The sequence below is a fragment of the Hipposideros armiger genome, unplaced genomic scaffold, assembly GCF_001890085.2.
Source record: "Hipposideros armiger isolate ML-2016 unplaced genomic scaffold, ASM189008v1 scaffold_682, whole genome shotgun sequence".
In the NCBI taxonomy this organism is placed as follows: Eukaryota; Metazoa; Chordata; class Mammalia; order Chiroptera; family Hipposideridae; genus Hipposideros; species Hipposideros armiger.
This window is the reverse complement of record NW_017732032.1, coordinates 270911-283044: the sequence shown is the minus strand read 5'-3', so window position 1 is coordinate 283044 and position 12134 is coordinate 270911. Positions and strand designations below refer to the sequence as shown.

The 12134-nt window shown below is 42.1% G+C and overlaps 1 pseudogene; it reads right to left on the bottom strand.

The window, feature by feature from the left end:
- Nucleotides 1–654: 654 nt before the first annotated feature.
- LOC109372994 (ubiquitin-associated protein 1 pseudogene) lies at nucleotides 655–2597 on the bottom strand (annotated as a pseudogene).
- Between the last annotated feature and the right edge of the window lie 9537 nt (nucleotides 2598–12134).

The window sequence follows — 12134 nt, the reverse complement described above, 5'->3', positions numbered from 1 at the left end:
GCAGTGGTTCTAAATCAGGGATGCATATCAGAACTTTGGGAAGATTTTTAGAAATAAAGATGCCTAGGCAGTACCTCTAAGAGAGCTGGCTGGGTTGCTGCATATATGTCATTTTATTTACTTTTTAGATTTTTCTTAGTAGTTCTCTCTGAAGAGTCAAAAATAGTTAGTAAATTTAGATTCATCAAGACTGTATATCCTTTGTCATTAGACCTCTAATGATGTACAATATAATACAAAACAAACCAAAGAGACTGGTTTCTGTGATAGGTGTTATTCATTGTGTCATCCTAGAGCAGGGGGCGGGAGGGAAAGGTTCTTCTCCAACGAGAACTGAGGTGGAGTCAGTGCTGGGCAGCCCACCTTGATGTGCTGGGAAGGGCCAATGATTTCTAAATTGGACAACTGTTTCCTAGAGCAGGGGGTTCTAAAATCTTGATAGCAGAGGACTGTGGTCCAAACCGAGCCAAAAGAAACAGGCTGGGACAGGGAAGCATGGCAACTGCCTGGCAGAAGAGGCAAGCTCAGGGCCCCTTTGGGGAAGGGCATTCTTTGTACCTCAGAGACATTGCAGAGCCAGTGTAACATTAAGAGACTTTATTAACAGGGGGAAAAAAACCCTGGAAGAACCTTTCAACTGCACTCAACCTGGATTAGAGTTCAGTCCACCAGTGCAGGCGAGGGAAGCATCTCGCCCAGAGCAGCACTAGTCTGGCCCTCCCACCTTCTCCCTTACTCCTTTTGGCAGCTTGGCCGCGTTTCAGCTGAGGACATACCGACCCCAGAAAAAACAGAGGAGTGTCTGGAGGGCCAAGGTGGGAAGGACACTTCTCAGAATACAAATACATTTAATATGGAAGGAGCCAGGACAGTTCTGGGGGCATTCACATGCCCGAGCCTTTTTCATTTTCTCCCCAGCTCAGGACCTAGGCTCATAGAGACCGTCAAGCACAGTCTCCACAGCTGCACTTCCACCCCCAAAAGAAAACCCAGAAGTGTGCCCCTTCTCCTTCCCCACAGAGGGGCTCCTCAGGGTCACCTGCAGGGGTGGTTCCGTGGCAGGGCTTAGGCAGGGCCTTGTCTCAGCTGGCTCCCGCCCGAGCCGTGAAGTCTTCCAAAGCATCATCCTGCTCATTGATGTGCAATAGCACAACTTCCTTAATGTCTTTTGGTTCAAAGCCCATTGCCTTAAATTTGCTCATTAACTGAAGAAACTCCATCACCATTTCCACTGAACACTGGTGCATTTCCAGAGCCTCTTCCACTAAAAGAGGGTTGAAGCCCTTCTCACAGTGCTGTCCTTGTGCAAAGAGAGAGTCGAGAATGTGCTCAATATTCTCTCCTTCCTTCTTCATGGCTCTCAGGACACACTCGTATGAGTAGCCCATGTTGACCTCTGTCTCCACACACTGCCCCCCACTGGGGGAGAGCATCTGCAGTTCAGAATAAGCCTGGGGACAGCTGGGAGTGTTGGGCACTTGTGACATTGAGAAATTAAGAATTGTGACCATGGGGCCTGTATTTGGAAGGTGATGATTCTTCTGTGCACATAGAGAAGACAGAGAGGGAAGGCATCTGGGAGATCATATCAGAAGCGGTTGGTATCTCTGTGCCACTGTCCAAGTTCAAAGCTGAAAGCCCAAGAGTGTGATGCCCATTGAGCTTACTGGCACTGCTTTGGTTAGAAGGCTTTAGGAAATTCCAGAACATGCCATTGCAGAGACAGGATGTGGTATGAGAAGTCCTTGCCAGCTTGGCTGTCTTCTGATGGCTGTCATCAGAGTCAAGTTTGGGGAACAACAGGGATTTGATATTGCTTACTGCAGGGATGGGGGGAAGGGACACTTTGCAAGACAGCGACATCTTTTCACAGTTGCCCAACTGTGGTAAGGTTATAAAGCCACTGGGTTTGTGAAGAGGTTTGTAATCTAGTGCTGCCCACTCCAGGGATGCCAGGACCTCTTCATCCTGTAACACAGACGCAGAGCTGCCTCTAGGCAAGTTACTGTCCAATAACTGAGCCATAATGGGTCCAGTGGTTCCTACCAGAATGTTTCTCAGCTATTTCTTCTCATCAACAGTTTTTAACTCCAGATTATCAAATGGGTCCTTCACACTCAAAGTCAGCAGGATTGAAATCTGCCTTTGTGTGAGGTGGGCTGAGAAATTTCTGTTTTGTGGCACTGCTGCCGACTCGAGTCGGGGTGAGGAGGCAGTTGTGCTGTGAGCTGGCAAGGATGGGGTTAATAGGAGGTGGCATTGCGGCTGTACTGTGAGTCTTGGCAGACGCTCATGTTGCTCTCGCCCTCTGGGCCACTCTTAGAATTCACTTTAGCTTCTGCTTCCTCAGCCTTGCACTCTGCTTCCTGCTGGGCTTCTTGGATTTTCCTAATATCTTCAGCCCACTCGATGGTTTTCTTTTCCAAGGAGAAGTCATACTCTACTTCTCTGATGACCTGCAAACAGTCAGGCGAGGAGAAACCAATAGGTAGATCAACTGTAGCTGGCATTTTGAATTTGTCTCCTGTCTTAAATGAGACATCATCAAGGTAAGTGAAAGTCCCGTGAAAATCTGCACCCAACTTCTTAGAAGCCATTTAGAACCTGCATTCTGCTGCCGCCACCATCCCAGAAGCCAGAAAGTGCTGGTGCTGGTGCCCTCCCAAGCTTGGTCCCCGCTGAGCTCCTGATGGCCCCTAGGGAGAGCAAATGGCACCTTTCACTCTGCCTGCCCTGGGCCAGGCCATCACCGTAGCCACTGCCAGTACCACAGCCGCCATGTTCAAGTCCTCCTTCCCCTCACCGTTCCACCCCTCTAGGCATCTCTGGATCTGTCATTTTAAACATTAAGTGTGATTCTCATGGTCAGCCAGCATTAGAAACCATTGAAAGCCATAGCTCATTGCATAAATCTGCAAAGCTTTGAAGACCTAGAGGCTCAGTAGGCTCCTAGAGATGTATTTCAGGGCTCATTTCTTTATAAATCACCTTATAAAAATGTATTTTTGGTCTTCTCTCCAATAAGCAGTGAGCTCTCCCTTCTCTGAAAGCTTATACTAATTCTCTTATGTACTATGTTAATCAAATGGTACCCTGATCTGGCATTATGTCACTAATTCATGTGTTTAACAGATAGAACACCTGCCACATTCCAGGCTCTATTATAGGGTTTGGTTAATATTGACTGCTCCTGATTATGTATTGTATCCATCCCTGTAAGTACTGTGTTCATCTCAAACCATTATAATAAAGAATTTACAGGTCTGTCTGCCCATCTCACTATTACTGAGTTCAGAGATTGCATCCTATTTATATTTGTGTTTCTAGTGCTTAGCACCTTCCCTGGCATTTAGTTAGTACACAATAATATAAGCTAATATATTAGCTTATATTATTATCCTTGATGGAGTGGGGAGAACAGATGGTGTGTTCCAGGACTAATAGGTCAGTGATGACTGTTCAGCATGCCTAGTACATAGCAGACGTAGGAAGAGGTGATGGGAGTTGAGGTTGACTAGGCAGGCAAGGCCAGACCATGAAGACTCTTATATGCAATGCCAAGAAATGTTGATTTTATATACATTGGTGAGTACTATGGTCTGAATGTTTGTGTGCCCACAAAATTCATATGTTGAGGACCTAATGCCCAAAGTGGTGGTATTAGGAGGTGGAGCCTATGGGAGGCCATTAGGTAATGAGGGCAGAGCCCTTAAGGTTAGTTCCTTTGTAAAGAGACCCCAGAGAGATCCCTGGCCCCCTTCCATGACTTGAGGACACAGTGAGAAGTCAGCAGTCTGCAAACTGGAACAGGGCCTCCACAGGACCCAACCATGCTGGCACCCCAATCTCAGACTTCCACCTTCCAGGACTGTGAGAAATCAGTTTCTGGTGTTTGTAAGCCACCCAATCTATGGTATTTTGTTCTGGCAGGCCAAACAGACTAAGATGGAGAGTCACTCCAAGTTTTATGCACAGAAGAGGCATGATTGCAGTCCAGCTGGGTTAGGAGGTTAGGAGAAGGGCCAGGAGTCAGCCATGGTTGGTCAATTAGGGTTTATTATAGTAATCTAGATAAAGTATGATACATGCCTAAACACAGGCTGTGGTGGAGGGATAAGGGAGAGAGGATAAAACAATTAATGAAGCATTTCCAGTGGTTTGCTGGAGCTGGCTTGTACGAGTTTGTGAGAGCTTTTCTTGTGTACCTTCTTTTCCCAGCTCCATGGTCAGTGGCTTCACATTAGTAGTTTAAAATTGGCCATGATGGGAGTATTTATACTATAAGAATTGGCAAACACTACAAATCAGGGCTTTTGTTTTTGTCCCGGAAAGCCGTTTTCCCAACATATTACTGCATTTACCTCAGTTTAAAGGTCATTTCATCTAGAAAGCCTTACCTCATTGTCATGCCTGGAAAAGTTGCATCCTCTGTGTACTTCTCATAGTGTTCTGCTCCAGCCACATTATAATACTCAACACTCCGTATTTTAATAACCTGTTTACTTGTTTGCATATCATGCTGGGTTGTAAGCTTTGTGATGGCACTAAGATGTCTGCCATGTTCACAACTGTACCCTATGCCTATCATATAAGTATGTATTCAAAGATATTTGATGATTGTATGAATGAATCATGTTTTTTTCCCAGTAGCTCATGTTGTAGATGTGTTTCTACAGCAATTCTAGAAGTGCCTTATATACATGGTTCATACTTTCTCTTCCTTAGGATAAATGGAATGAGTCAAAATTACAATGTAATTATCAAAAAGCCATATATGTCCTCAGCTCTTGAAAGAGAATAGAAATAATAGATCATTTCTCTGATCATAACATGACAAAAATATTTTAAAAGAGAAATTATTTTTCACTGTGTTTTAATTTTTCCTCCTTGCAGATACAAAGACTGTAATTTTCTTTGCATTTTAAGTGTAGCATGGGAAGAAAGACACTTTTGAATATCTAAGCCAGCATTTTATAAGAGCTAGGAAATTACCCTCTTAGTATTTTGATTTGAAGAAGAAACTAAAGGTATTAAGAAAACACTGAGACTTTAACTTTTTCATGTTGTTGACATTACACATGTCAAAATAGATCACTTCCTGTCAAAATAGATATGGATATGCACATACATGTACATAGAAAACATATTATCTACTGCTGCATAACAAATGGCTCCAAAACTTAATGGCGTAAAACAGTACACACTTATTATAGAACTCAGTTTCTGTGGGTCAAATCTGGCAGCAGCTTAGCTGGGTGGTTCTGACTTGGGGTCTCTCCTGAGGATGAAGTCAAGATGTTGACCTAGGCTACAGTCATCTGAAGACCGGAAAGGTGCAGGAGGACACACTTCCAAGGGAGCTCACTTGTATGCCTGGCAAGTTAGTGCTGGTTGTTGTCAGAAGACTTCTTCATTGAGCTGTTTGAGTGTCCTCGTGACATGGCATCCTCCAGAGCAAGTGATGTGAAAGAATGAGCAAAGATAAAGGCACAGTGTCTTTTATGACCTAGTCTCATGAAAGACTCATAGACTTTGTTGCCAAAGTCTATATCTTGGGAGCAAGTCATTAAATACAGCCAACAGTCTAGAGAGAGGGGTGGTTAGGCTCTACCCTTTGAACGAAAGAGCATCAAAGAATTTGTGGGCATATTTAAAAACTATCGTGATGACAAAATGTTTAGGTTGTCTTTCTGAGTGAAAAAAGTCAAATTCAGAGTAACTTATGTAATATGATCAGAATTGGGTTAGAAAAATGGCATAAAAAGGTTAAGGAAAAGAAAACCTGAATAGACCAATAACCACATAAGAGGTCTTTGAAAAGAGAATAAAAAACATGACTAAGAAGGCAAAATAATGGAAACACAGGACTTTAAATATAAAGTGTTCTTACCAAAAAAGTAAAGAAAATCTAGAAAATGACTTAGGGTAGCAGTCAAGGAATGGGGAATGGACAGGCTGAGAGATAGAGACAAGGTGTCAAGAGAGCAGATTAGATTATGGTAAGGGATCCTGGAAGGAAGGCAAATTTTGCCCCAGCCAAAAGTCTATATGTGCTTTCTCAAGGGCAAAGGCTAATTTCAGGGCAAGCCAAATTAGGTTGTGCAGAAGAAAACAAGGTGAATTAATTAGCACGGGGGAAGGACTGTGAGTGAAACTGGAAGTAGGGCCAAATTCTGGTGTTAATGGTTTATCATTAAACAAGATAGTTCCCCCAAGGTGTTTGACCTGCCATATCCATCCTAGTTCTATTTCATAAGTATGTATTTTCATAATGATTTTATGCTTTCTTCTGCCATATTGAGTGTTGATTTTCTGTTCCAACATCTTGGGACTATGGTAATCAAGACTCCAGCTTCCCGAAGCTGGACATTCCAGATGAGGGGCTGCAAATATCACAGGTGAAGGGAGAAGATAATTGCCTCATGAGGACCCAAATGAATTAGAGACCATGTTTCTGAGGTATAAATTGGGAACTGATGGAAAACAATGGAGTAAAATGACTTAAGGGAATCAGAAATCATTGCTTCTCAACAGTCAAAGCACAGGGCCCAAAGACAGACAGTGACACCTGATGCTCTTTCTGACAAATTGCTTTGCAGCTTTGATCATTTACTGTGTCTGCATTTGTTAAGTCCTACACAGAGTATAACATAATCATAACATATGCAGACTCATCTAAGTGGCCCCTTAGGGCAAAGAAAGAGTTTCTAGAAAGACAAGTTTAATGATGTCTTTCTCAATGAGCTATTGTGTGTATTGAAAAGTAACTTTACAATATAGAAACTAGCTACACCTCAGTGGAATGGATGCAAAATGTTTCATTTCTTGGGAGAGTTGATAGTCTTAAAATATTTCCTACTCAGATGCTGAAATAATGTATTCTTGTTTACTTTGTACCCTTCTGACAAAGCCAAGATGTCTCACATAATTGTCTTTCCTCTATAACCATGGTGTCCTTACCTTCTCAATATTCCTCCAAATGTGATGAACTCACTCCTCTGCCTTTAGGACTTGCCCTATCCCACCGTGTCTTTGGAGTTTCTCACAACGTGGCCAAAAATTTACCTCTTGAAAAAGTCTTCCAAGATGAATCCCCTCTCTCTTTAATCACTGTTAAACTTAAGAGTCCTAATGCTCAAGTCTAAGGGGTTGTTGTGAGCATTGGAAGACAATATATATCAAATGCTAGGAAAGCACTCAGTAAATGTTAGTTATTAGTAGCAAGAGAACCTGCATCAGCAACACTACTGTGTGTAAAGAAAAACATGCTTTTGTTGAAACCCATATCTGCAGCTTAGCGTAATGACCTTGGGCATGTTACTTAAGCTTTCTGGACCTTAATTTCCTTATAGCAAATGGGGAAATATAATAAATATACCAACTTCTGGGCTGAACTGCTTATAGAATGAAGGCAGGGCTCGTACTCGGAGGTGCTGAAAAACGTTTGTTTCCTTCCTCCTAACTTGTCAACAAAAACTCAACAACTGCTTATTTTAATCAAGCTAATGTCTTCTGTCCTCATTACCTCCCCACCCCTGCTAATCAGTTAATTTAGTGGAACTCTGGTACAGAAAAAAAGTTAATCTGTGTATTCAGCATCTTGGAGAGTGAACACACAGCTGGTGGAATTTTTCACTCTGCAACCAGGTGGCTTTACATTACTTGCATTATTGTCTACGTTTGTTTACTTCTTCCTAGGGACCATTCACATTCCCAGGTAATATTCTTGTGTCCACAGAGTTTCCTGCCCCAATTTAAAGAATAGGTGTTTGTGAATTGGAGGCAGGAAGTAGGTAGTCAAAATCAACCAGAACCAAATGGTCACCTGATCCCTGGGGTGATGGCATTAACATAAATGGCTGATTCTGGAACCTGATTTTTGTTTGGCCATTGTTTCCACATCTTCAGTGGATACGGTCATTGTCTCTAGGTGCATCCCTGTAGTTCTCATGACAATGATACCAAATATTGCAGTTGCAGTTTTGGTCCTTATTATACACCATGAGTAAAGGTAAGGCGTTTGGGGCTGTGTCTTGTCACAGAATGTAGACCTCAGGTTTGTGAAAAATCCTTTCAAGTCTGTGATATATGCGCTAGCAGCATGAGCATCAAATGGAAGCCTATTAGAGATGCAAATTATTGTACTGTACCCCAGACCTACTGAAGAATCTCTGGGAATGAAGCCTGCTTATCTGTGTTTTAACAAACCCTACAGGTGATTCTTGTGCCAAAGTTTGTGAAGCCCAATGATCCAGATTCTTGCTAAACCTAGGTGACTTGTAACAAAAATGCTGTTAAAAAGAGGCAAACTGTATTTTTAGCCATGGAAACCTAAAGAATGTTGGCTTAGTTTAAATTTGTATTGTTTAATTCTTTTTAAAAAATCAGTTTCAGGTGTACAAAACAATGTAATAGACATTTACACCCCTCACAAAGTGATAACCCCTCTCCCCCAATCTACTACCCCTCCGACATCATATATAGCTGTTACAATTCCATTGACTCTATTCCCTATGTTGGACTGTTTGATTCTTGAAACTCTGAATCATTGTTTCTCAGATTTTATTATAATCCTGGAGCTGTCTTTCAGTGACCTTGCAGATTGTCTTGGAATTCTAAAAAACAAAATAAAGTTTGATATAGTTAAAAAAAATAAGCCACTCTGGGGCAGAATATGGAGCCATTGGAAAGTAAACAAACAAAAGAGTGCCATAGCTTTGTAAGTTTGAGAATCACTGTCCTCAATATTGGCCAGATGTATTTTACGATTGTATCACTTAGTGTACATGTAAACATGACTTGTGCTGTTGTCTCTTTAAACATATGCTCAATTGTAATCTGTAGAATTATAGTTCTTAATGTAAAAAGTGTTTCCTCAAACACCAGAAACGATAAATAAGTCTGAGTGGGACCTAACAAATACACAGCATGTGAGACTTCCATGGTGCAGATCCTTCTTGAATTAGCTTTCACTGCTTTGGTGGAATACATAATGTCAGGGTAGCCTGCTGTAATGCAGCCAAAGCCAAAATCACCCGTTAGCTGCTAAGCACATCTCTGTTACAGAGGTGAATAATTCAGGCAGACTTCAGCATTTCATGAAACTTGTTTCCCATAAATTAACTGAGTGCTATTAAATTTTGATGATAGTAAATCACTGTTCTGACCACGAGCCCCTCCATTTGTCAAGCTTGAAAGGCAAGCAGGGATCTGGGGTGACACAGACAAGAGAACATAGAAAAAAATCCCCTCAAGGAAGTAATCTTTTATGGCCTTGTTACACGTTGGCTTCTATATAGAGAGATACTGTTGGTGATCCACTCATTGCTCTAGGACATGCTACTTGAGTAGTTTTTCCAGTGGTAGGGCATGGAGTTTCAGTGATAAATTATGGCTTAACTCCTTTCAGAGGGAAGTATTTCAGAAGCAAAGCCTGGTATGCATTGTGGTCATTGGAGAAATGACAGTGAGGGGGCAGAAACCATGAGAGGGGCTGGCTTTACCCTTCTTGCCAATAAGATCCTCTTATGACTGGTTTTATAGCTTCTTGATCCTCAGCCACTTCATCTATTGATGAAAAGAGACACATGTAGTTCCTCCAGTTTTTGCTTGAAAAATAAGTACAAGGATTAAAATATCTAAAATGGGGCCATACCTGATGAGAGGGCACACAAGTCATAGGATGATGCTCACTCTATTGATGTGGGTGCTCTTGTTCTCCTCGCTGCTGAGAGGTGAAGCCTAAGGAGAAGGAAGAGGTGAGCATGGCAGGGAAGTGGAGAGTAGATGATGGCCATGGGTGCAAGGGGTGGGCTCCCAGACAAGCAGTGTGTTTGGGGAGTTACTTCTCAAGGCTGCTCTCCTTTATCCTTGACTATGGGATAGAGCTGTCCTATGTTCTTGAGTCCGTTGACAGCCATTCTACTGGGCAGCTCCTTTCTGTGTATGCATGTTCCCCAAATTTTCAGGTGCGCTGGATGTGGCAATCATAGTCCTGTTGTAGTCACAGCCCCGGCTGACACCGTCTAGCCCAGGGGTCGGCAACCTGTGGCTCGCGAGTGACATACGGCTCTTTGGGCATGTACCTGTGGCTCTGAAGTAAAATTGAAAATGAAAATATAGCTATCATAGTTTCATTTATAAATTTTCAAAAGGATATTATTCACATAATGGTGATTTCATTTTTTATGGCTATTGAGTAATTTTTAAATTGTTGTGAGGGACAGGATTGGCTCTTCCATCTCAAAAGTTTGCCAATCCCTGATCTAGCCTGTGGCCCACTATTGGCTAAAATCACCCAGCTTTAGAAAGTGGCTCATTTTGTTAAACAGGAAAGGAATATTTCTGAACTCAGGTCTATATGTGCCATGCCCTCACCTATTTCTTACCTTTCAAAACACAAAATACCTAGTCTGGGCTCCCTTGATGTTTGTGGTATGAGGAAGAATGGAGTGTGGATGGTGGCTTCTCCTTGTAGGGGAAGAGTGCTCCTCTGTGGTCTTGCTTCTCCAGCCTAGTAACCACAAGTGTATTTCTGTGTAGCTTTTCCTCATCCTTGAGAGTTTTGGTTCCATTCCCCCAATTGTTTTTGGGGAAACTGACTACCCTTGGCACTAGGGGTAAGATCTGTCACTTAGGCCTGAGCTCCTCAGAGTAACCCCATTCCTTGGCATAGCCATTGGTTCATGGAGGGATTTGTGACACAGTGCTAGGCATTCCTGTGTGAGAAGCTTCCAGACTCTTTAGAGCTAGATTGACTCTCTCCCTAACTTGAAGAGGATGTAGCTCTATTTTGAGACCAGAATAAACAGGATAAAGTCGACACATGGAGGAAAGAACCTAGGACTTCAATTTCACTGTTGAATTACTGAATCAAACCTGCCCTGAAATCTGTTAACTCTAACACTGGGCTTTCAAATTACATAAGCCAATTACATAAACAAATGAGAATTGTTTAAGCTATTTGGAGTTGGTTTTTCAGTTACTTGCAATCTAATTCATCCTAATACAGTGAATGGAAATGGGATTTGAGGGCTGTGGTTAAATTACAACCAATTTCCACCATGCTTCCGAATTACCTACACAGAGTAGATGTCTTGGGAGTAGTGGAATGCAGAAGTGGGTGGAAGGCATTGCAGACATGCGTGACTCTCTTGGATGCTGGTATTGATGTGCATATCTTCTTTTTCTGTCTAGGTACGGGTTCCCCCGTAGGCTGTTTCTCTCATAGCTGCCTATTGAGCAGATACTCAATGACTATCATATGTAATTAAATGAAACCAATGCTATGCTACTGAGAAAGCATGTACACCTCCTTCATTCAATTGTTGGTTAATTTAGTAGTGTCACAAAGAGGTCAGATTTCTACAGTCCATCAGATCCTGAGTCATTTGGGCTTTTTAGTGAAGAGTGAATCTTTGGGAATATGGGCGATGACCCTTTGTGGGACACTGAAAGCAGATACTGCCATAGAGCAGAGGAAGGGCAGGCAGCACAAATTAAGCCTTTATTCTTGCTGCAGTTGCCTCCAAAATGTGGTGTCATTCCCTTTTCCCCTTTAATTCTTTTCTAAGCTATATTGACCCCCGCATCTTTTAGTGTCACTGGTGCTATTTACTCATTCCTGAATGAATCTGTGTCAGGGAACTTCCACTTTCTGTAAAACCAGTCAAGAACAAATAACACGCTGTTCACTCCTATAGGATGCTGACAGCACATACTTATTGCCAGTAAGATTACTGAGATAGTTTCTCCTGGGGAGGGGGGGGTACAATGTTACCCTTCACACCCTCTTGTCTTTACCATGGGTCCCATCACAATTCATGCCCACCAAAATGTAGGGTCAACGGTTGATGTGAGTAGACTTGCCTTTAAAAACAATTTACTTAGTATCTATTTCCAAAACAGATGCTACAGTAGGCCTCCAAGTTAATGGTGTAATGAGTATAATCTATTTTATGGAATCACCAGGTGAGAGGTAAGCAAAAATTTTAAGACTTTTAATATATAGGGTATACAAAAAATACCTGTATGGTTTGAATTTTTATTAATAAATCCCACCAGATTTCCCACTGCATTTCCCTACTTGTGTCATAGATTCTGAGTATCCTCTGTGTTTTCTTTGGTGGGTAATT